Raw genomic sequence first — 24,605 nt, 5'->3', positions numbered from 1 at the left:
ATCCCGAAACGTGACAGGGACATCTGCTCCAGCTGCTGCCTTAGTGGAGCGACTTCCTCTCGTAGCCTCTGGTTTTCCTCCAGCACACTGTCCACAACGGCAGGATCCGGACCCACGCAGTAGTCGTGATCGTGTGCACAATCTGGTTCCCCAGTTTCCACATTCTCTGGTTCTCTAGCTGTGCGTTCCCACACAGAAAGTCTTCTCTCACCAAGAGAAAAGTTGTTCCACGGAAATAAAACTGGAACGGCGCCGGGTCTCAGCCGCCTCCTCTTGCCTTCCTTACTCGGCTCTTTGACATCTTGCGCTGTAAAGTGTCGACTGCATACACGAGTGTGTGGAGTGATGATGAGATTATCCCTTCTGATGTTCACCATCCATCTCTTCCGTTGTTGATCATCCGAGGGAAACGTGTGGAAACTGATTGTTGAATTGTATTTAGCTGACGAGGTACACAATGGAACACAGCAGTGTTCAGCTGTCGACCTTTCACGCCGCTGAAACTTGTGTGCCTGCTTCATCTCACGTTATATATTATACCATTATAGTAATACACTCTTCTATAAACAAATATACAACCTGTTGTCTCGAATATTAACAATATCGTATTCCTTTGTTTCCCTCAGTGTTCAAATCTACAGCCACAACGTTACCCATAGCTTTAACCGGAAGCGTTTTTACTGGCGTGTCATGAACCGGAAGTTAAAAAAAACAGCACCGTGCATAAAGTCCATTCAGAAGGAAAAATAAAATAAAAAGGAATTACCAAAATCCAAAAACAGGGCGGATTTTAAATTAGGTTGTTCTTGTCAATGACCGCTAATGCCATTACAACTCATGGAGAAAACGGAGTTAACGAAGCTGAATGTGTTAAATACGGAATGTGAGCCGCTAAGCATTATGGGTCACACGCGGGTGATTACATTAGTTTGTTTTAGTAATGATTTTTGATACTTGAAATGAAAATTATGACTAGAAACAATTGGATTCTGGATATCAGAAACTCACGTATTTCCTAGTAAGAATTCTGTTTCAGATATCCAGAACGTTTATTTTAGATAGGAGGAATGTCATTTAGGATAGCCGGAAGTAAAAACGCAATACACATGAATGGAGAATGTGACGTCATTTGTCCTAGTAAGAATGTCATTTTAGATATCTGAAATGTTCATTTGTCCTAGTAAGAATGTCATTTTAGATATCTGAAATGTTCATTTGTCCTAGTAAGAATGTCATTTTAGATATCTGAAATGTTCATTTTAACTAGGAAGAATGTCGTTTTAGATATCTGAAATGTTCATTTGTCCTAGTAAGAATGTCATATCTGAAATGTTCATTTGTCCTAGTAAGAATGTCATTTTGGATATCTGAAATGTTCATTTTGACTAGGAGGAACAGAATTACAGATATCTACCTAGCTATTAAATGTTAAAAAAGGCTTGTCATAACTGATAGGAAAAAATGCAGTTATGGATATCCACAACTTAATTGTTCCTAGTAGAAATCCCATTGTGGATATCTATAATGGCATTGTTACTAGTCAAAATATATTTGTGATAATAGAAATGATTTTGTAGCTATCTGAAATGTTTTTTCATTGCTAATATCTGAAATGAAAATTATGACTAGAAACAATTGGATTCTGGATATCAGAAACTCACGTTTTTCCTAGTAAGAATACTGTTTCAGATATCCAGAATGTTTATTTTAGATAGGAGGAATGCCATTTAGGATAGCTAGAAGTAAAAACACAATACACATGAATGGAGAATGTGACGTCATTTGTCCTAGTAAGAATGTCATTTTAGATATCTGAAATGTTCATTTTGACTAGGAAGAATTGAATTACTGATATCTGAAATACATATCCAGTCAAGCTAATATATGTTAAAAATGGCTAACTAAAATTTGTAAAGATTTGTGCATATCTGAAATTCTGTTCTTACCAGTACATTTGTAATTGTAGATATCTTAAAATTCAGTTTCTGCAAGCAAAAATGTGATTGAAGATATCTTTAATTAGAATTCTGACTAGTAAGAATGTAATTTTGACTAGGAAGAATGTAATGTAGACATCTACCAATGGGAACAATGAGAGGAGTGCGCTTTGAATAAATGTTAAAACGGCTTGCCATAAACTGGAGCAGTTTGCTTATGAGGAGTGGAACAAAATACCTGCTGAAAGATGCAAAACACTCATTGACAGTTACAGGAATCGTTTGATTGCAGTGATTGCCTCAAAAGGTTGAGCAACAAAATATTAAGGGTACAATCATTTTTGTCCAGGCCTGTTTCAGTACTATCTTTATTGCAGCGTCATCTTCCAGGTTAACCATTAGCTAGTTTGTTTTCATACTTGTTGCTGGTGTGGTAGCTGTTCATGTTTTTCTTTTTGTCTTCCAGTGGGTGCTCCTGATGATTCTGCTTTTTCTTTCTTTCCTATTAATTGATTTATTTAATTTTTTTATTTCTTTTTTTTACAGAGGCTGTAGGTTGTTTTCTGTAAAGTTACTTTACGAAATAGGTAGTTCGTTGTCTGGTTTTTCTGTTCAGGTTTTGAATGTACAGTTGATACCAATGTTTCCTATTTTTGTTTCCTTTTTCTTCTTTTCACTCTCGCCTTTTCAATTTCTGTTTACTTTTCCCTCCTTCTTTTGTTTCCTCTGTCAGGTCCAACAATAATATATGATTCAGCAATAACCAAAATGTTAAATAAAGAATATTATTTAAGTAAAGAGGAGAATTATCTCCACAAAGCTTAATATCCTTTATTTCTATAATTGTCCCCTTTGGCAAAGCAACTTTTTCTCAGTATCACACAGCAGTCAGACCATCAGTCTGCTTGCCTTCATGCTGAATAGAACATACATTTAAAAAAAAAAAAAAAGGTTTCCATTGTGTTTCTGCTCTGATGATTTGGAAGCTTTGTAACCCGCTTACCTACAACTATATTCCATATCCTTTATGAACCTCTGATAAAGTGTTAATGACTAATCCTCTGTATACGATGATGAGATTGGTTTACTGAGGATTTCAACAGATGACAGCCTGTAGAACATTTGCACATACTGATAACATGACTCATGATAGCTGCCTTAATATTTCCGTTCATATAAAACTGTTTTATGTCTTTATTGATCTTTGCTGAACACTCCCTCTATCCTCTGCCCACAGCTCCCTACTTGTGTTATTCTGGTGCACGAAGGTGCTAATTCAATATATATTAATTCAATATATATATATATATATATCTATATATATATATATATATATATATATATATATATCTATATATATATATATATATATATATATATATATATATGTATATATATATATATATATACTATATATATATATATTCATTCGACTTTAAAATATTAAATTTATGTACTTAATAACATCCTGTGATATCAGTGATTCTGAGTTAAATGTAAGAACTGATCATTCTGAGGAACACTACATAATAGAGCCAATACCTAATAGTGTATTTTCCAACATTTCTATGAATTTGTTATTCTCATAAATCAGTACTTATAAAATGCTTCCCAGTTTTTGCTCACATTTTAAAGTAGGTTTAAAGGAACAAAGGAGTAACACCGGGGTTTTAGTTTAGAAGAAAAATATTTAGACCAGAGGGGTTTCTTAAGAGCACCGACATTTTTAAAGTTAATAGACATATCAATTAAAATCTTCATTAATATTGTCACTAACAATAAATTTTACACTGATGTATATCACATTTTAATTAATCCATCTATATGGCACAGCTTTACTGTCTGATCAGTAGCTAGGCAACCAGCAATGATGCCTTCAATAACATTCAGTCTCATTTTCACATTTTCTGGTATTTTATTTCCATTTACTTATTGCCTGATTTCTACTAGAACTGTAAATTCTTGGAGTAATAAGATTTGTCTGTACCCCTGCAAGGATGCATATATATTACTGTCTTGTCATGAATCCTTGAACAACTTCATTTCTGCTTATACTGAAGGGGTCAAGTCAGCCATGGGACCTGTGGCAAAGGCTTGAATAGTATATTAGACTTTCACAAACATCTTTCTACATGGTTCCGGCTTCATCCATTTTCTATTGGTTATCCGAGGTCGGAAGTCATGGGGGCAAAAGCTTAAGCAGGGAAGGCCAGACTTCCTTCTCCCTCCCAAGTTGTTAACAGGCCAGCCAAGAGACTGTCCCTCCAGTGTATCCTGTCTTCCCTGGGATCCTCTCTTGGTGGAAGTGCCCAGAACACCTCCCCAGGGAGGTTTTTCTGATTAACAAATTGTTCTTAAATGGGTCCTAATAAATCGCTTCTGTTATGTCACAGTAATTATTTTGTTCCAAGAAGTGCAGCTTAAAAAAAACATGTAACAGAACAAACAAGCAACAAAATTTGAGAAAAGATTCATCAGAAATTTAATCAAAGTGAACCAAGGCTATAAAGTTATGCATACTGAAATGCAAACCAAAGAATCAATGAAAGATATTCCCCTCATCCAAGCGTATCTTAGTCAGATCTTTTCAAAAGCATCACATGCTTGAAAACATCCATGAACAGTCCTATAAGCTGTAAACTTTTATATAATCACAGTTGAAAACTGAGAAAAAGTAGACAAACTAAAACAATATGCAAACTGAAATAGTAAAAAGAGAATAAATCCAACTTATTTTACATAGCAAAGGTTAAACATTCATTAAGTCTTTATAAGTCAATCAGATCTTTTGAGGTAAAATCCATTTGGATCCTGTGGAAGAGAAAATACTTTATGATGTAATAACTCACATTCACTCTGTATGGATAAATAATAAAAATGCTGAAATTTTATCCCCCATGCAATTCCATATAGTATTAATGTTAACATTTACAATAAAATATTTAGTAACTTTACTATTGCACTTCATTCACACCTTCAGAGCAGCAGAAACGGTTGTAATTCAAGCTTATTTATCCCAAAAACTAAAAACTTGAAAGTGCACCATAAGAACAAAAAGACAAAAATAAAACAATTTATAACAGCAACATATTTATCTTGCGCAGTGCTTTAATTTTCCTACAACTCTTCTAATTTTTCTGGTGTATAGATTTGACAAAATCTGGAGCAGCTACCTCATTAGAGGTTCTGCACTGAACTGATTAAACCAGTTCTCCAGATCTGCCTGATGCAAGTACGGACTCGACCTCTACCAGGACTCTATAAAGTTGCATTAGATGCCTGCTTGGATTGCACTGGATCATTTACATCAGAGCTGTGTGACTAGATTAGTGGACAGATAAAAATGTTCATCAACAGTCAAAAGGCACAGAATGACGTCCAGGAAACAACAAGAAGGTCATTAACACTAGAAAAACCAAAGCTGAGCCATTTGGCGTTTTCTACGTTTCCATGCCCAGAGGGCAGCCAAATGGCTGGATTAGTTTTAGCTAATATCCTAACTCAGGTCTGTGAACGACACTATTGTTCTGTAAATGAGATGTTCTGTGAGCAACCCCCCACACGTTGGCCAAGGTGTGGGGGGTTGCTCACTCTCACTCTCTTATTCACCTTCTTGGCTCCCAAATAAGAATGTGCAAGCTCACTGGCAAGCTCCACCAGGAAGTCCACCAGCTTCCCCTGCACAGTGGAGATGCTCAGCACAATATTTCTAAGACCAGTGTATGCACAACCTGTCTAGCAAGCTGCAACGACAAATGATATTTTCACATTATGATCAGAAAATTATTTTACCCTCTTTTTTTTAGCAAGAGATCGACACAGTCTGTCTTTTTCATTCCTTGATGACTTTTATTTCTGATGTACAAGATTTGAACAAGGAATCTTTTCTTATAGATGCAAGAAAGTGTACAAATAAATCAGTGCAGTATGTGGGTGAAGTGATTGACATTTAAAATACTCAGTGCAATGAAGTTACAAAAATTTCACATGTTCCATGATGGTGGAATGTTCTCAGTGATTTTGACCTGCATTGTCTGAGCAGACTTGGCACTGCCATGCCACCTCCTTTCTGCATTTGCCACACGTGTACCTGTAGCAATCTACACAGCGCACAGTAGCGTGATTTCTCTTGCAACGACAGTTCACCTGGCACATTGCTCTTTTCCCTTGGTCCGGTGTGGGAGGTTGTTGGCGAAGAAGGTTCTCCTTGTTGACTTTCTTGGCTCCCAAATGTGACTGAGCAAGCTCAGTGGCAAGCTCCACCAGGAAGTCCACCCGCCTCTCCTGCACCCCAGTGCACGCCTGATAAAGCACATAGGCATTCAATGCTGCCATGTCTATCATGTTGTAGAACACAGCGACTGGCCATCGCCGTGTTCCTGAGCGGACACTGTACTCTCGCACCATCTGGTCCATCACATCGACACCACACTTCATGCTGTTGTAGTCGGTGACTGTGTTTGGCTTCTTCTTTCGTGTGTCTTCAGTCTCAACCACGCTGTGCATGCTGCTGAGGATGCAGACGGTTTTTCTCCGTTTAGGCGCATAGACAGTCAGTGTGACACCAGAGGTTGAAAACACCTGAGTACTGAATTCTTGGCGGTTCATAGCTTGTTTTGCTGAACCTGGAAGCTCCCGTCGAATCTTATTGACTGTGCCAAGGAGAGTGGTCTTCCGGTTGAGCAGTCGTTGCGCCAGTGATAGTGATGTGAAGAAGTTGTCTGTGGTCACAGTTCTTCCTTTGTCCATAAACGGTTCCATCAGCTTCATCACCACATTTTCAGAAAGTCTCTCTCCAAAGGACGACTGGGGTCTTTTCCAAGATATGGGATGACATTGCACACATACTTAGATTTCAGGTCACATGCCACCCAGAACTTGATACCAACTTGTCCGGTTTTGTTGTGTCCGGTTTTGTTGCAATGTATTGCAAGAAACAGCAGCGAGTCTTTGACGGAAAAAGTTGTTCATCAATGGTGATGTGCCTGCCTGGGTTGTAGGATGAGATACAGTTGGAAACGAAAGACCTCCAAATATCAGCAACTGCACCAAACCTGTCAGTCTCAGCCGTTCACTACGTGTGTCCATGTCATCAAAGCGTAGGTGTTGCATGATGTCTTGGAAGCGGTTTCGAGCCATGACCCTGGTGATCAGTGGGTGGCCCAGTTTTGAAGACCATGTGTCACGCAGTGATGGAAGTCTAATTACCCCTCGCAAGAGAAGAATGGCAATAAACGCCATTAGTTCAGGGACGGCCATGAACCAACTGCTCTCCTCTGTCCGACGTCCATGCTGAACAGTCCACTCCTGAACAGTTCGAAGCATGTCAAGAGTGATGAAGCAGAGGAAGCTCTGTAGGCGACTGGACACCGTTCTTCTGACCAAAGCTGTCGGCTCTCCGTCTGTAGCATATGGTTCTACTGGGCTTTGATTGAAAGGCCTCCCCACCTGTTCTTCACACCATACTGTGCCGTCCTTTGCCTTCTCCACTGGCCCAGTGTGGGTCTCCACTCGACCTCTCTTTACTGGGGGCAGTGAAGTCTCCTCATCAGAAGAAACTTCAGAATCTGAGCTCATCTGAAGGACGACATCATCTCCATCTGAGTCGCAAGGGTTGACATGATCCAGGATCATGTCCAAAGCCTGCTGAGCGCTGTAGACTTTTGGCAATCTTCACTTCTTGGGTTACCGTTGTTCACCATGAAAATCTTGAAGCTGTGAGTGAGCTATTTATCCAGCTCAGTTCCCTAGTTTAGTCGTTCACACCGACGCCCACCATTGTCACCAATTTGTGAAGCACCCACAACAATCCCACAATGTGGTGAAACAGTTTTGATTTTGCTTTTCTGTTCCCAGGTCAAAAGGATGTAATTATCTCTCATTTGAAATACTTGATTATGCTTTCCTTTTGGCCTTTGTGGAAACAGAAACGTGATAATCTCTCACTTGAAAGCAAGCTGGGCGTACAATAGTGTGATGACGATGAAAACTCACATGACCAATGCTCAATAAAGGGTACATGAAAATGTGAGAAATGGTCAAAAGCACATATACCGTTTGTGGTGAGTGAAACTATACAGCACAGTTGAAAGCAGGACTACACGGCTCTTTTCAAGCACACTCCTCCCCCAAGGAGTATGCTTGAACAGCTAACGGCAGGTAATGGCTGTGTTTACAAATGTAAAGGTGCTAATTGTTGGCCATTGAATTGTTAATTTCAAACCGGGCAGCCTTTTGGCTGTACTCTGGGCATGGTAGAGGGGTAAGAAATCTCTGGGTTTTCTAGTGTTAAACATCCATTAACGCATCTTTAATTTAGCATTCCTTTTCTTTTCTTTAAGACATCCTCATATGCCCTCTTTGCTGCCTCCATTGGTGATTTTGCTCCCTCAGCTGCTTATACCCGATGACACCACCCATTACCCCTCCTGCAGTAGCCGCCCCCACACCGGCTATCACTCCAGCAGCTAGTACTACCTGTCCTTCTACTGCAGCTGCTGCAGGTGCCCTTGCCAATGCTGGGATATTTTTCACAAGCCTCACTATATTCAATGGATTTCTCACCGTTCTTATAACAACTTCAATCATGGCTCTTACACCAAAAAAGGCCCCCAGCAAAGTTCCCGTTGCCGTCCCTGCCAACTGGAATCAAAAGTTCATTAGTGACATTGTTTTAGCCTGTTTTCTGATCTCATCTGGGGATAAGTTTCCTGATGACTCTCTTATTTGCTCCTCCTGTTTCTGTATTTGTTTCTCCACATTCTGCAGAACATCATTGTGTAGTAGCCTCCATTTTTTTCCATCACCATCTCATCTATTGTACAGAGTAAAGCTCCAACTGGAAACAGTTGCTCCTGTAATTATCCGGCTCATTGTTTTTCCAGTATTTACTATCAAAAACATGGCACCGGCCACCACAATCTCTCCACTAGATCACTCAGCTTCGGTTTCTGACTGACAAACTCTTCAATTTTCATCCCTTCAGGCAGCTGGTTCCCATGTGTGAAGACAACCACAGCATATTTTAAAGCATCTTCTGAGAAATATTGGCATATTTTACTGACAACTTCCTGCTCCTGCTGTGTGAATTTGTCCACTTTCAGTACAATGAGGAAAGCATGGGGCCCAGGGGAGCACTCTGTCATACAACTCATTATCTCAGGCTTTAGATCCTCCTCAGACTTCTCCGTGTCAAAGAAACCAGGGTGTCGATCAAAGTGAGGCTCCTTCCATTGACAGACGTGGTCTCTGCCTGGCATACTGTAGTTCCAGAGTTAGGAGAGTGGTATGCAGTGAAAAGATCTTCTCCAAATATGGTGTTACCCAGGTGAACTTTTCCCACTTCAGTTTTCCCCAGCAGGATGAGCCTCTTTGTAGTCGGTGCTGGAGGAGAATAATGATTCTGTCTAATGTCTCTTGTTGTCTCAATATTAGGGAACAGCCAGCCACTGCAGGGAGGACGCTTTGGTTCAAATAGGAAGCATTACTGAAAAGACTCCCAGAGGAGGAGGAAGGAAAAGAAGAAGAATTTCTACTCATTTGAAACAAAACAAACTAGTTGAGAAGAGTCTCCAGAAGGTGGGGATATAGACGACTTTTTTTAGTAGTTCAATTTCTAGAAACAAAACTTAATGAGGGAAAGAATAAATAAAAGCTGCAGCAAACATCCAGAAGGAGCAAAATAAAGACAGGCTCTCCTTGCCAGGGTCCTGCAGGTTTTGGGATATTTCCCTACTCCAACACACCAGATTCAAATAAAATGACTCTCCTTAACATCTTGTTGTCAAGTTTTGCCCACCTACACTACAATTCAAAGTTTGGGGTGACTTTGCCATGGGATTTAATAGGGAAGTGACCCCAAACTTTTGAATGGTAGTGTATGTTAACCTGTTCATCTGATTCAGGTATGCTGCAGCAGGAAACACCCAAAACCTGAAGGACAGAAAACCTTTGATGACTGACTTGGACACGCCTGGCTTATTGACTCATACAGGAAAAGTCATGTAATTTCTCTTTGCCAGGTCAGAAAGAATTCTCGGTGGCTGGTTTTATTCATCTCTTCCCCGAAACAGAGAAAACCAGCTTAAGTGACCTCATCCACTTTTAATTAGTACTAATGGGATTTCTTTATATTTTTTATTCACCTCTTCTTTAAAACATCCTCTAAATGGAAAATAACAGTGAAAGCCAAGAAACCCAGCTAGTCGCTGACAAAAGACTGGATTCTAAATCTCTCAGATCTTTAACATTTAAACCCACTTGATATTGGTCTTGCTCTCTACTTTCAAGGCTTCCTGGACAGATTTAAAGGTCTGCAAGACAAGGATGTATAAGGGTTAATTTGAATGTCAGGATACACTCATCTGATGCACAAAATCACTGATGTTTGTTTATTCATTTAATGTATTAAATTAATTTATTTAAAAAGTATGTCAATTTAGAATGGCCACCTTGTGGTGTGACCCCTGCTATGATCCATGTCTACTAACAAAGCCCATATAATAAAAATGCCATTCTGACAACATGACGCTGCTTCAATTATGATAATATCCTCAATCCAAATGTAATGGATGGGCAGGAAATGTGAAAAGAGTTAAAGAAAATTAGTAATGCTGGGGAGTGGTTGCCTAGTGATTAAAGAGTTGGGCTTGGGTCTAAAAAACCTGGGTTTAAGTCTCCAGACCCAAAACCAGGCTGACAACAGAGGTGAAACCACTGTGGGTCCTGAACAAGGTCCTTAACCCCCCGGCTGCTACCCGGGAAAATGGCAGCCCACTGCTCCTAGTTTAACTAGCGATGAGTTAAACGCAGAGGACTAATTTAATCGTTTCATAAGATATTTTTAGGCAAAAAACGATTAAAAATTAATAAAAAAAATCAAGTCCCATTAATATTATGGAAGTAATCCAATCGTTATCATGACTACACTGAGGAAGGTGCAGCTTAGAAAAGCATACAGCAGCCATGTCTTCAAGCCAAAAATCTATGAGGTCTCACCTTATAAAGTCTACCAAAAACAAATATGATGCTATCCTCATACACCGTGCTTGCCATAAATTTAATCATACTGACATCTCAAATCTTCAAGCATGGTTAGTGAAAAAAATCCAAATCAACTGAAAATTAGAGATATCTATTTGAAGTAAAAGTTTAAACTTTAAAGCTCCTCCATGGAAGAAAACATTTAATACCTCACTGGCTTCTTCATCGTCAGGGTGAATACTATGCGAACCCATCAAGCGGTGTGCTGCTGGCCCGGTTCTGCTGAAATGCATGAACCTGCTCCAGTAAAATCTGGCTACCGACACTGTCAGGAAAACGCAGGGCAATCCCAGCTCCGAGTACAGGCAGAGCGACAGATCCAAACCCCTCTCTCCTCACAGGAAGTCAGGATGTTGTTGATGCCCAGTCTGAGAACCTGTAAAATATTGATTTTTCAATATTTTTCAATTACAGCAAGAGGAAAAAACTATATTACAGCAAACTGCCTCACATGTACGCTCCATAATTTCACCTCCACTGCAGTTCCATCTAGGTCATCATTCCAGGGAATGAGGTTGACGAAGAGTAATGCATCAGATGGAAGTCCCCAACCCCTCCAACAGCACCGAGGTCACCATAGAGCACTTTCATCTCCTCCTGCCTTTCTAAACAATGAGGTCATCTGAGAACCAACCATCTTGTTTAAAATGTTCCCAACACGGGTCGACTAGGGGATCATTGCCGACCATTGGAGATGCCAGTGCATCAACCTTCAAGAAAAAGCAGATTGGAAAACACAGAATCAATTATTTTTGCTGGTGATCATATTTCTGGTCACTTGTTCTAATATAGGTTCAGCTTTCACTAATGTTATTCTCAACAGTTTGTTACTGAAGGAATTCTCACCTGCTGTGTTCAATGTCCCTGAACAATCTCTACACGGATTCTGCCTCCAGGAGCTCCAGCAGCAGCTCCAGCAGCAGCTCGTCTTTCTGCATCTTGGCTATCAGCATCCACCGGAAACTCCACATCACTTGCCACATTGTTCTGTTACTTATCCCTTCAAGAAGTCCTGTCACACGCATCCTGCATGGCTCCATCACCACCTTTCCTCTGTCATCTATCAGTATTATTCTGCTCAGACGCGATCACGCGACTACTCAACTCTTTAACAGCAGCTGCAATAGCCTCAGAGCACACTGTGACAGCGAACACACATGCACGCCTGAGCTGATACACGGCATGGCGATGGACTGAACTTCATCATTTCTGCTAAATTAAGGGCATGTTGGACAGTTCTTTCCAGTAAGATTCTCTCTCTGCCTCCTGCTTCTCACCCACTGGCCCCACAGCATGCAGAAGTTTCTTTGCATTTCAAGTTACCGCCTTGTGGTCACTACTCCTTCCCCTATAGGAATTTTTTCCATTGGCTTCACTAAAGCATCACTGTCACACTGCACATCAGGACCACCTGCTTGACTCAGTGCAGCAGCAACCCCCTTCACTGTGGTCCAAATCCTCATTAGCAGCATTCACCAGGACGTCAGCATCCATGACTGGTGATGTCACCCTCACACACCACCACCTGGAGCCCATCACTAAGACTGTAGCTGGCTACTACTGTGTTTCCGTTCACTCAACTTAAAGGTGACATATTCTCAATGAAACCTGACATGTCCCTCTGCATCAAAAAACTCTTGGCGTGTATCTGGATCATCACACATTGGCATGAGTCGCCATCAAAAAGCTCATCCTTGTCAGCTTCCAGTCACTAACTTCAGCTACAGCGCCAGGCTGAGTTTGGCTCATGGCTGAAAGCGTTCCCTTTCTGCTGGGTGAGGCTGAGAACAGCACACAGAGGTGAAGTCTTTGTTCAGGTCTGTCTCTGTGTTTTCACTTTCCTTCATGTAAAAGACACATAATTATCAAGTTGTGGTTCATCCTCTTTCACACTTGGAGGAGCAGATGAAGCAGGAGTGGATGAGGGTCTGTATTAAAAAACAACCTTAATGTTAACATTTACTGGTTTTTAATTACTAAAATATATCAAAGTAGAAAATGTTACAGAATTATGAAATGTTGGCTAACCTCTGCTGCAGGTGTGGAGTTAGTGGTGTGGGTGGAGGTGGGAGGCTCCAGGCTGTCCCGGACAGTGAGCACAGACGAACACCCGCGAGGTCCAAAACATGCTCGGTTCTCCTAAGTACTTCTTGCTGATCTAAACAGAACATTTACAACCTTATGGTTATACAGAAAAAAATCTTAAAGAATTAAGACTGAGCTGAATAAATGCTTCTTGTAGCTTTAAAATAGTCTCAGCAGGTGATTCTGAAAAACAGTAGAGAAGCATACAGGTGTTAATATGGCAGTTCAGAAAGTGTATTATTGAACGCTGCCTGCTGCACACACTTTACATACACCCCAATGACCAACTCTACCTGACCAGATAATGCCTTCTATACTGCAGTAAATGTAAGAAAGTTTTGTTTTAATTTAACAAAGTGCTGTGGGTGTACAGCTTTTGGAAGACAGTATTCTTCCAGTCTGCCAGACTCCTGTTGCATTCCTAACCTCTTACAGCGTTGTATTTGACCTAATTCTTCTGAGTATTTATGTAATCAACGTCATGAACGTCGATGACATAGCTACAATGACGATATAAAAACTAACTCTCGAGGGAACTTAGTCATGATTGCATTTTTGACATTGTGTTTGAACTTCTTTGAAATGAATGTTTAAGGCTACGTACAGAAAAAAAACTGAGAATGCATTGTGCTAAAAGCTAAAGAGGACGAAGCAAACCTCACTGGCACTACAACAAACAAGAACTACAGTTACCTGCACACTGTCTTTTTATCTTTTTACGTGGTGAAATCCAGCGTACAAAGGACGGTAAGCGATACTGAACGAGAGCGCGCTGCGCGTACAGGGGATCCATTTCCTATCAGGAATAACTATTTGGCACAACACCAGATAGGCTGTTTAAAGTTAAGTTTCACTTTCCATGTAAATGTCCTGTTTGTATTTACATAAGTACCAAATAGAGTGTAGGCATATTCGATAGTTGAAAACAAATGAAATGAATGAATAAAAATCACAAAAAAATTCTAAAAAATAAATAAATAAAACGTGGATATACTACTACTACTACTACTATATTACTATTATTATTATTATTTTTATTGTTATTTTTTATTATGTTGTTTTTATTATTATTATTATTTCGGGGGCATTCTTTAATAGAAGAATTATTAACCCACTTTGTGCGCAGAAGATGTTCATGTCTGGCCAAAACCTCACTGACACTACGACAACCGTCAAACAAGAACTAAACAACATGCAGGTTGTTCTCTTTTTCTTTTTACGTGGTGAAATCCAGCGTACAAAGGACGGTAAGCGATACTGAACGAGAGCGCGCTGCGCGTACAGGGGATACATTTCCTAACAGGAATAACTATTGGGCACAACACTTGGTAGCCCGTTGAAAGTTAGGTTTCACTTTCCTTTCCTATCTTGTTTGTATTTAGCTACTAGAGTGTATGCATATTCGATAGTTGAAAACAAATAAAATTAATAAAAATCACAAAAAACTTATCAAATAAAATAAATAAATAAAACGTGGATATACTAGTATATATTATTTTTTTTTTTTTTTTATTATTATTTCGGGGGCATTTTTTAATAGCAGAATTATTGACCACTTTGTGCGCAGAAGATGTTCATTTCAGGAAATAAAGCGAATAATATTCGAAAAGGTGCTGATAATTTCGCGTTTCTTTGCTCTACCTTTCTGATTTCTGAAAGTTATGCTGTAGACGTTTTCAGCCACGGTTGTCCAGAGGACCCGCTGTCTCCTCCGCCTGATCGCCGACGGACACGGAAATATCTTTCCACTTTCTTCATTTGCTCTCTGAGATCCTTGTGGCACCCAAAGAAAACAGGGTACTGGTAAAATCCGTCCATCCTTCATATGGGAGCCGTTAAACTAACTTCAAAACAAAAAAGTATGCGCTAATTACAGAGCGTGGTCTTGCACGTCTCCACTGTAAGAAAAACAACGTTCAACTAAAACTGTGTCCTGCCCTGTCTCTCTGGCTTCCTATGCAATTTATCGTATGCTCGGTTTCTCCTCCCTCTGTACAGCTGCGCCTAACGGGATTATTGCACACATGTCCCTTTTGAAACCCTCAAATTCTGCATCTTTAAACTTTACTTGAACTTCGCCTTCGTCTACAATACTTTTGGTTAAATAAACATTTTGCTTTTGCCTGAGCAAGTCCCTTCCTCTGCAACTTATAAAAATCTGCCACCAAGCCTCAATAAAACTTTATTTATTTATTTATTTATAAGTTAGTTAGTTAGTTAGTTAATTTGTTATTGTTATTGCTTGTTCTTGTTGTTCTTTATTTTGCTCCCAAAACAAACAAAATGGAGGGAGAAAACTACAATTATCCTAAATAATTCGTCTTTTGCCTCTTTCTGAAAACTTAAAAACCAACAACAAAACCCAGAAATCTGGGAGAAATCATGGACTCAGACCTGATTTTCAGGCAGTGATATTAAGACAGTTTTTAAGTCATACTTTTACCACTCAAAAACATGTTGATTAAAGGTTTGATGTCTCAGTAGGATTTAGAAATACTTGTCCATGCATTTATCTTTAGTAGATTAGACTACGGTAACACTGTACTCACAGCTCTCCCTAAACAGTCCATCAGCAGTTTAGTCCAGAACGCTGCTGCACGAGTCCTCACTAAGACCAAGAAAGTGGATCATGTCATTTCAGTCCTCAGATCTTTACACTGGCTGGATTTTCAAAATCCTGCTTAGTTTACTAAGCACTGAATGGTTCAAGACCAGGATAGTACGGAAGATCTTGTGGTTCGTTATGAACCAGTCAGATCCTTCTGGTAGTCAGGGTCAAATCTAGTTTCTGTTCCCAGAGTCAGGACTAAGCATTCAGTTTTATGCTCCTCACATGTGGAATAAACTCCCCTTGCCCTGCCTTGTCTTACATTTGGTTATAGAAATTTCTTCAGGAAATTATAATAATTTTTGGTTGTTTGAACAAAGCTAATGTAAGCACTTTTACATGTTCTTTTTAAGCGTATCTAACAAATTATTACTGTATCAATGTTTGATATTTTTAGTTTGCATCTAGCTATTGATACTTTTCATTGAATTGATGTATTAGTGTAGATCAATGTATTTTTACACCTCAGATTATTACAACATAAAAGTTATTTTTAATACAGTTAAAATGTTCAAATACCATACATTGTAAAAATTGTTCTCTGGTTTTGGGTGGCAGTGGTAAGGAGAAGTAGACATAAGAGACTGTAAGAGCGAAACACAACAGTTACTTTTAAACACCCTAAGACACTAAAAAAGCCATCTTATAAGTAACGTTTTCATATTTTCATGTGTTACCTATGGCCAAGATCTTGGGCAATGTCTCTTTCAGCATGGTCCTCTATTTTTCTCTAAGGTGAGACCATTGAAAGAACGTAGAAGACCAACACTTGGTGTAAAGTCTTCAGAATCATCTGAAGTGGAGAGAGACTTGGAAAATTTGAGAGGAAATTAGTCAATACATTTAAAAATAGATGCATAATATTAAGTCGTAAAATAGACAGTGAACAAGACCCAGAGATACGTGAACTCCTCCACTTGGGGCAGGATCTCATTACCGACCCAGAGAAGGCACTCCACCCTTTTCCGGCTGAGGACCATGGTCTCGGATTTGGAGGTGCAGATTCTCATCCCAGCTGCTTCACACTCGGCTGCGAATCGCTCCAGCTGAAGATCATGGCCAGATGAAGCCAACAGAACCACATCATCTGCAAAGAGCAGAGACCGAATCCTGAGGGCACCAAACTGGATACCCTCAACACCTCGGCTGCACCTAGAAATTCTGTCATAAAAGTTATGAACAGAATCGGTGACAAAGGGCAGCCTTGGCGGAGTCCAACCCTCACCGAAAAACCACTGATTTACTGCCAGCGATGCGGACCAAGCTCTGACATCGGTCATACAGGGACCGGACAGATCGTACAAGGGGGTCCCGTCATCCATACTCCCAGACGTACCACCCCACAGGAGGTCCCGGGGACACGGTTGAACGCCTTGTCCAAGTCCACACAAAACACAGTAAACTGGTTCAGCGAACTCCCATGCGCCCTCCAAGACCCGAAGAGAGTGTAGAGGTGGTCCCACTGTACCACGACCGGGACGAAACCAACACTGCTCCTCCTCAATCCGAGGTGTCTGACTATCCGACTAGACCCTTCCTCTCCAGCCCTACTGAATAGGACCTAACCAGGGGAGGCTGAGGAGTGTGATTTCCCCACACACTAGATTGGAGCACACCCTCTGGTCCCCCTTTTGAAGAGAGGGGACAAACCACCCTCAGTCTGCCAGTCCAGGGGAAACTGTCCCCGATTGTTCCATGTGATGCTTGCAGAAGCGTTTTAGCCAAGGACTGCCACCAAAGCAATTCAGAGCCTTAGAGGTAACTCTAGGGAGGACCTCTTCCACCCCCAGGCCCCTGCCACCGAGAGGCTTTTTAAGCCACCTCAGCGACCTCAGTCCCAGAGATTGGTAGCACCAACACCAGGATCCCCAGACTCTGGTTCCTCATCAGAAGACGTGGTTGGTGGGGATTGAGAAGGTCTTTGATGTATTCCCTCCAACCCACCTCACAACGTCCTGAGTCGAGGTCAGCAGCCCCCCATCCCCACTGTACACAGTGTTGATGGAGCACTGGTTTCCCCTCCTGAGCTGCCGGATGGTGGAGCAGAATCTCCTCAAAGTCGCCTGGAAGTCGCCTTTATATGGCCTCTCCAAACTCCTCCCATGCCCGATTTTTGCCTTAGCGACCACCAAAAGCTGCATTCCGCTTAGCCTGCTGATACTCATCAACTGCCTCTGGAGTCCTACAGGCCAAAAAGGCCTGATAGGACTACTTCTTCAGCTTGACGGCATACCTTACTGCTGGTGTTTCACCAATGAGTTCGGGGGTTACCGCCACAACAGGCACCTGACAACCTTACGGCCACAGCTGCGGCTGGCCGCCTCAACCAATAGAGGCACAGAACACAGCCCACTCAGACTCAATGTCCCCCCACCTCACCAGGACATGGTTGAAGCTCTGCCGGAGATGGGAGCTCTCTTCTGACAGGGGACTCCACCAGACTTTCCCAGCAGACCCTCACAACACGCTTGGGTCTGCCAGGACTGACCGTCATCCTCCCCCCACCATCTGAGCCAACCCACCACCAAGTGGTGATCAGTTAACAGCTCCGCCCCTCTCTTCATCCGAGTGTCCAAGACATGCGGCCGCAAATCCAATGATATGACTACAAAGTCGACCATCTAACTGCGGCCTAGAGTGTCCTGGTGCCAAGTGCACATGTGGACACTCTTATGCCTGAACAAGGGTTTTCGTTATGGAATCATGTCTGTCAGTTATATAATCAGTGATGAGCACAGAAGTCCAACAACAAAACACCACCGGATTCAGATCAGGTGTCCATTCAACCCAATCTACACCCCTCCAAGTCTCGATGTCATTGCCCACGTAGGCACTGAAGTCTCCCAGCAGAACAAGGGAGTCCTTGGAAGGAGAGCTTTCCACACCCCCCCAAGGACTCCAAAAAGTGTGGGTACTCTGAACTGCTGTTTGGTGCATAAGCACTAAACAACAGTCAAGACCTATGCCCCACCTGAAAGCGGAGGGAGGCTACCCTTTCGTCCACCTGGGTAAATCCAATGCACAAGCACTAAGTCGGGGGTCAATGAGCATGCCCATACCTGCTCGGCGCTTCTCACGGGAGCAACTCCAGTATGGAAGAGGGTCCAGCCCCTCTCAAGGACAGTGGTTTCCAGAGCCCACGCCGTGTGTCGAGGTGAGTCCAACTATATCTAGCCGGAACCGTTCAACCTCGCGCACCAGCTCATGCTCCTTCCCCGCCAGAGATGTGACATTCCACATCCCTAGAGCTAGCTTTGGAGCCGAGGATCAGACTCACCAGGGTCCCTGCCCCTGCGGTGGCTGGGCAGCAGCCTCCCCAGCTCAGACTGCACCCGACTCCTCTGCCCCCCTCCTGCAGGTGGTGAGCTCACGGGAGAGGGGGCCCATGTCACCCTTTCGGGCTGAGGCCCGATCCGAACCCCCATGGGCAAAGGCTCGGCCACCAAGCACTCGTCTCCATGCCCCACCTCCAGGCCTGACTCCAGAGGGGGCCCTGGTGACCCAATGTCCGGGCAAGCGAAAGCTTGAGTAGCCATGATTTTTTGTCATCATAGGGAGTTTTGAGCCATGCAACGTCTGGTTCCTCCCCCTAGACCACTTTGTTTGCCATGGGTGACCCTACCAGGGCAATAAAGCCCCCCCGACAACATAGCCACTAGGATCATCAGGACACGCAAACTCCACCACGGTAAGGTGGCAGGTCAGGGAGCATATGGTCACGAGCTGTGGGTGGTGACTGAAAGAACCAAGATTGCAAATACAAGCAGCCGAAATGAGTTTTCTCTGTAGGGTGGCCGGGCTCTCCCTTAGAGATGGGTGAGAAAGCTCACGGTGATCCGGGAGGGGCCTCGGAGTAAGAGTCGCTGCTCCTTCGCATCGTGTACCGGGTACCACCCACCAGAAGGAGGCTGTCCGAGGAAGGACCCAGGACACGCTGGAAGGACTACATCTCGCGGCTGGCCTGGGAACGCCTCGGGATCCCCCAAGTGCGGTCTGGTTTCCCTACTTAGGCAGCTGCCCCTGCGACTCACTCCAGATAAGCAGCAGAAGATGGATGGATGGATGGATGGATAGAAAATAGACAGTACATCTATTTTCAGTTCTAGGTTGAATGTTCCGAGCAAAATTGAAGAATCACCTGATGTTTACTAGGTAAATATAACCTCAGATGAAATACAAATGATAATTTACACTCAATCACTTATTTATTAACAAAAACTTAGTCAAAATGCGGAAGAGTTCATAAAAAACTAGTACATCCCATGATTCTATACCTTTCTAAGCACCTTTAGACTAACAGGACAACTTTAAGTAGTTTTTTTTTTGTAGGATGTTTATCAGTCTCCTCATATCACTGTGGAGGGATTTTGGACCACTCTGTTTAAAAACACAGCACTCTTAAGCTCCCACCACAGTATTTCAGTCAGGTTAAGGTCTGGACTTTGACTAAATTGTTTCAGTATATTAAGTTTTAAGCGCTCTGGGTAAAAGCGCTAAATAAATACAGACCATTTAAGTGTTCCTGTTGCTGTTGTTTGAAATCATTGTCTTGTTATGCAACCGAGTGTTAGTCAAGCTTTAGCCATCTCAGTCACTGTGTACTGGCTCACAGGGAAAATGCGTAGTTGCTGCTTTTTGTCCCTTGCCGGCGGCTATAGTTTCAAGATGGCAGGACCGTCATGGCGCTTTCCTACCCGTTTACCTGTCATATGTATGAACAAATCTAAAATTCTTCACTTACGAGAATGTGTCAGATCATTGGTCATAATACACCAATAACCCATATCTACAGTACATGCAGACATCAATTTTGGCCAGTAAAACAACAGAAAATGTCCCACAATGTCCCTTTAACACTAGAAGTCCCAAAGCACAGCCATTTGCTTTTCTAACTTTCGTGCCCAAAAGGTCAGCCAAGTAGCTGGATTAGTTTTGAGCTAATATCCTAACTAAGATATGTGAACAGCCACCATTTGTTCTGTAAATGAAGCAATAACTCACATGAAACTGAAAGGTAACTAATGTTGCTTTTGCCTTTACCTGAATGAATCAGTGTGTTGTAATGTAACAAGAGAGGTGGAGGTTTAGAACTAATATACAATATTTTGTCACATCATTGTTTTCCTGAGCGATTTCAAACAAAACTTTGTTTTGGCTGCAGTGGGTAATGATATTTCAACTTTCGTGATCACAATGGAAATTGTTTTCCCCTGTCTTCTTAGTGAGGAGTCGACACATTTTTTTAGTATTATTAGTTCTTGCTGAGATTTATTGCTGATGCACAAGATTCAAACAAGAATTTTTTTCTTAAAAATTACTGCACGAGAATATACATACACACAAATCTATGCAGCATGTGCATAAACTGATAAAGAAAAAAATACCCAATTCAGGCTATATAAATCTCACGTGCAGAGATGGTGGCATGTGCTTCTTTTTGTGTTTGACCTGAATTTCAGCACTTCAGCCCTCTTCACTGTTCTTTCTGCATTTGCCACACGTGTACTTGTAGCAATCAACACAGCATACAGTAGTGTGATTGTTCCTGCACCAAAAGTTCACCTGGAACATTACCCTTTTTTCCTTGGCCAGGTGTTGCCGTAGAAGATTTTTAATCATCATTAATCAAAAGTTACATCAATTAGCTTTTAATGAACACTTACATTTACATGTATTACATGACAAAAATCTTCTAATTTGTTAATGACAAGAGCATGGTTTAGCTTTCCAGTCTGCAGCCATGTTTGCTCAAGGATGTTTCTCCTGCCATCAAGTGGTTACAAAAATTATTACCAATATCAACTGAGGTGAAAATCGGCAGCTTGTTCCAACATACCTCATAAGATTTCATGCATAGGCGCATGAGAACAGAAATGTTTTTAACCTGGATTTAAAAATGTCTACATTTGGTGAAAGTTTAATCTCCACTGGCAGTTTGTTCCATTTGTTTTGCAGCATAACAGCTAAATGCTGCTTCTCCATGTTTAGTCTGGACTCTGGTCTGGACTAGTTGACCAGAGTCTTTGGATCTAAGATATCTGCAAGGTTTATATTCTCTGATCATATCACAGATGTATTCTGGGCCTAAACCATTTTGGGATTTGTAAACAATCAGAAGGGTTTTCAAATCTATTCTGTGAGTGTAAAGATTTCAAAACTGGTGTGATGTGTTCAGATGTGTCATTTAACACTTTGACCAGAGCTGTTTCAGTGCTGTGATGAGGTCGGAAGCCGGACTGAAATTTATCAAGATTTCCACTTCCATTTAAAAAGTCATTAAGCTGGTGAAATACAACTTTCTCAATAATCTTGGAAATAAAAGAGAGGTTAGAGACAGGTCTATAGTTGTTCATTATAGAGGCATCTAGAGTCCTTTTCTTTAGGAGTGGCTTAATAGCAGCCATCTTTAGTGACTTGGGAAAAATGCCTGATGTCAGTGAGCTGTTAACTTTCAGTAGGAGATCACTTTCTACTGAGGTAAAAACTCTTTTTAAAAAGTCGGATGGTATCATGTCCTGAGTGCATGTTGTTGATTTCAAATGCCAAACTGTTTCTTGTAGGACTTTTAAATCAACCATTTTAAATTGCGACATAACATCAGAATTATTTCCAGGTTTTAGACACAGACTAGTTTTCTTGTGTGACTGTGTGGAATTATTATTTTGTCTGATTGTAAGGAGGACACCATTGTTTAAAACAATCATAAAAAAGCAGACTGGAATTTGCCAAACTACATATTGACAAGCCACCAAGTTTCTGGGAAAACGTCCTATGGACAGATGAGACAAAAATGGAACTTTTTGCCAAGACACATCAGCTCTATGTTTATAGATGGAAAAATGAAGCATATCCAGAAAAGCACATTGTCCGTACTGTGAAACATGGAGGAGGCTCTGTTATGTTCTGGGGTTGCTTTGCTGTATCTGGCACAGGGTGTCTTGAATCTGTGCAGGTGCAATGAAATCTCAAGACTATCAAGGGATTCTAGAGAGAAATGTGCTGGCCAGTGTCAGAAAGCTTGGTCTCATTTGCAGGTCATGGGTCTTGCAACAGGACAATGACCCTGTGATGGCCGCCTAGGCAGCCACACACTGAGCCTGGTCTGGTAACCTTTTTCTTCATTTCAGTTAAATCATTTTATTTAATATTTACCATTTCCTTTATATTTCACATTTTCCTTAGCAAGTTTGGCAGGGGGGTTAACTGATTGGGTGCACACTTTTAGTTGACTCATTCTTGTCACCTTGTTTGGTTTATTTTCAGTTAATATGCATTTTCTTTGAGTTACTAGTTTCTGGGGAAGTTGCTGTGTGGGAGGCCCAAGCCTGCTAAGAGTCCCAAGCCTGCTAAGAGTCCCAGCTGAGGTGGATCTCCATTGACGAGGCTACAGCCTAATTGGATTCATCCATCTTTCAAAAAGATAGTGGGAGAGGGTTTTAGATTTTCTATTGTTTTGTATTACTTTGTTTATTCTTTATGTAGAAGTATGATTATTTAGATTTCTGTTTCCCTAATGAGTATGAGTCTAAATTGTTTAAGTTCTGTTGTGAATTAAGTTTATTAAGGTAGCTGAAGATGGTTATGTATTTCCCTCTTGTGTCAAAATGGTCTGATCAGCCAGTGTATATAGTTTCCCTTGTGTGTCCAGTTTGGCAGGTCAGTTAGTTTTCAGTTCCTTATGTTGATGTTCTGTTTATTTGACCTCTTTTATGGGCCCAGAACTTTTACTTAGGAATTTGTATTTTTGTTGTTTTTTGGTAAAATTAAATGTCAAAAGACTTTTTCTTTAAAAAACCTCCTGTGCTCTCTTCATCCTTGGCCTCGGTCCCTCACAGACCCAAAACACAGCTTAAAAACATCCATGAATGGCTAAGAGGAAAACATTGAACTATTCAAAAGTGGCCTTCTATGAGCCCTGACCTAAATCCTATTGTGCATCTTTAGAAGGAGCTGAAGCATGCCGTCTGGAAAAGGCTCTCTTCAAACCTGAGGCAACTGGTATGGCAAGCCGTTTTGACATTTATTAGGTAAACGGGATATGTATTTCAGATATCTGTATTTCAATTCTTCCTAGTCAAAATGGACATTTCAGATATCTTTAATTCAATTCTTCCTAGTCAAAATGAACATTTCAGATATCTAAAATGACATTCTTACTAGGACAAATGACGTCACATTCTCCATTCATGTGTATTGTGTTTTTACTTCTAGCTATCCTAAATGGCATTCCTCCTATCTAAAATAAACATTCTGGATATCTGAAACAGTATTCTTACTAGGAAAAACGTGAGTTTCTGATATCCAGAATCCAATTGTTTCTAGTCATAATTTTCATTTCAGATATCAGAAATGAAAAACACATTTCAGATAGCTACAAAATCATTTCAAACATCTACAATATTTTTTAAATAGTAACAATGTCATTACAGATGTCAACTACTGCTAATATGACTTGTTAAAATTACATTTCAGCTATCTACAATTATAATTATTGTCTAGGAATAATGCAGTTACAGATACCTACAAACATATTTTAGTTATCTTGAGACAGAATGGTGGGGCACCATTTTGACATAAAAAAGACTAACTGACTCTCCACATTTCTATTTTAGGTAGCATTAAAGCATTCTTCCCAGTTTGAATAATTTTCTTGCTCGTCTGAACTGCTTGTTTCCTGTTCAGAATTACAGTGTTCCTAGTGACAATTGTGATAAAAGACATTCTATGGCAAGCAGTTTTGACATTTATTAGCTTACTGGGATATGTATTTCAGATATCAGTAATTCAATTCTTCCTAGTTAAAATGAACATTTCAGATATCCAAAATGACATTCTTACTAGGACAAATGAACATTTCAGATATAACATTCTTACTAGGACAAATGAACATTTCAGATATCTAAAATGACATTCTTACTAGGACAAATGAACAT

The 24,605-nt window shown here is 41.0% G+C and overlaps 1 protein-coding gene and 2 long non-coding RNA genes across 4 annotated transcripts in view; 1 reads left to right on the top strand and 2 right to left on the bottom strand.

Annotated features, from left to right (window-relative positions):
* The window catches only part of LOC121639986 (Fc receptor-like protein 5), a 907,115-nt gene that overhangs the window by 198,345 nt on the left and 684,165 nt on the right, over nt 1-24,605 (top strand). The window lies entirely within an intron of this gene.
* On the bottom strand, nt 1,951-22,774 carry LOC121640103. The gene is made up of 4 exons (XR_006010357.1): nt 22,763-22,774; nt 11,861-11,869; nt 6,780-6,784; nt 1,951-2,127 (listed from the first exon to the last, which is right to left on the bottom strand). It is a non-coding gene; the product is annotated as an uncharacterized LOC121640103 (long non-coding RNA).
* LOC121640117 lies at nt 11,890-12,597 on the bottom strand. Its single transcript, XR_006010371.1, has 3 exons — nt 12,561-12,597; nt 12,143-12,144; nt 11,890-11,966 (listed from the first exon to the last, which is right to left on the bottom strand). It is a non-coding gene; the product is annotated as an uncharacterized LOC121640117 (long non-coding RNA).

The sequence above is a fragment of the Melanotaenia boesemani genome, chromosome 5 (assembly GCF_017639745.1).
Source record: "Melanotaenia boesemani isolate fMelBoe1 chromosome 5, fMelBoe1.pri, whole genome shotgun sequence".
Classification (NCBI taxonomy): Eukaryota; Metazoa; Chordata; class Actinopteri; order Atheriniformes; family Melanotaeniidae; genus Melanotaenia; species Melanotaenia boesemani.
Note: the sequence above shows the minus strand (reverse complement) of the source record. Positions and strands in the feature narration are given on the sequence as shown.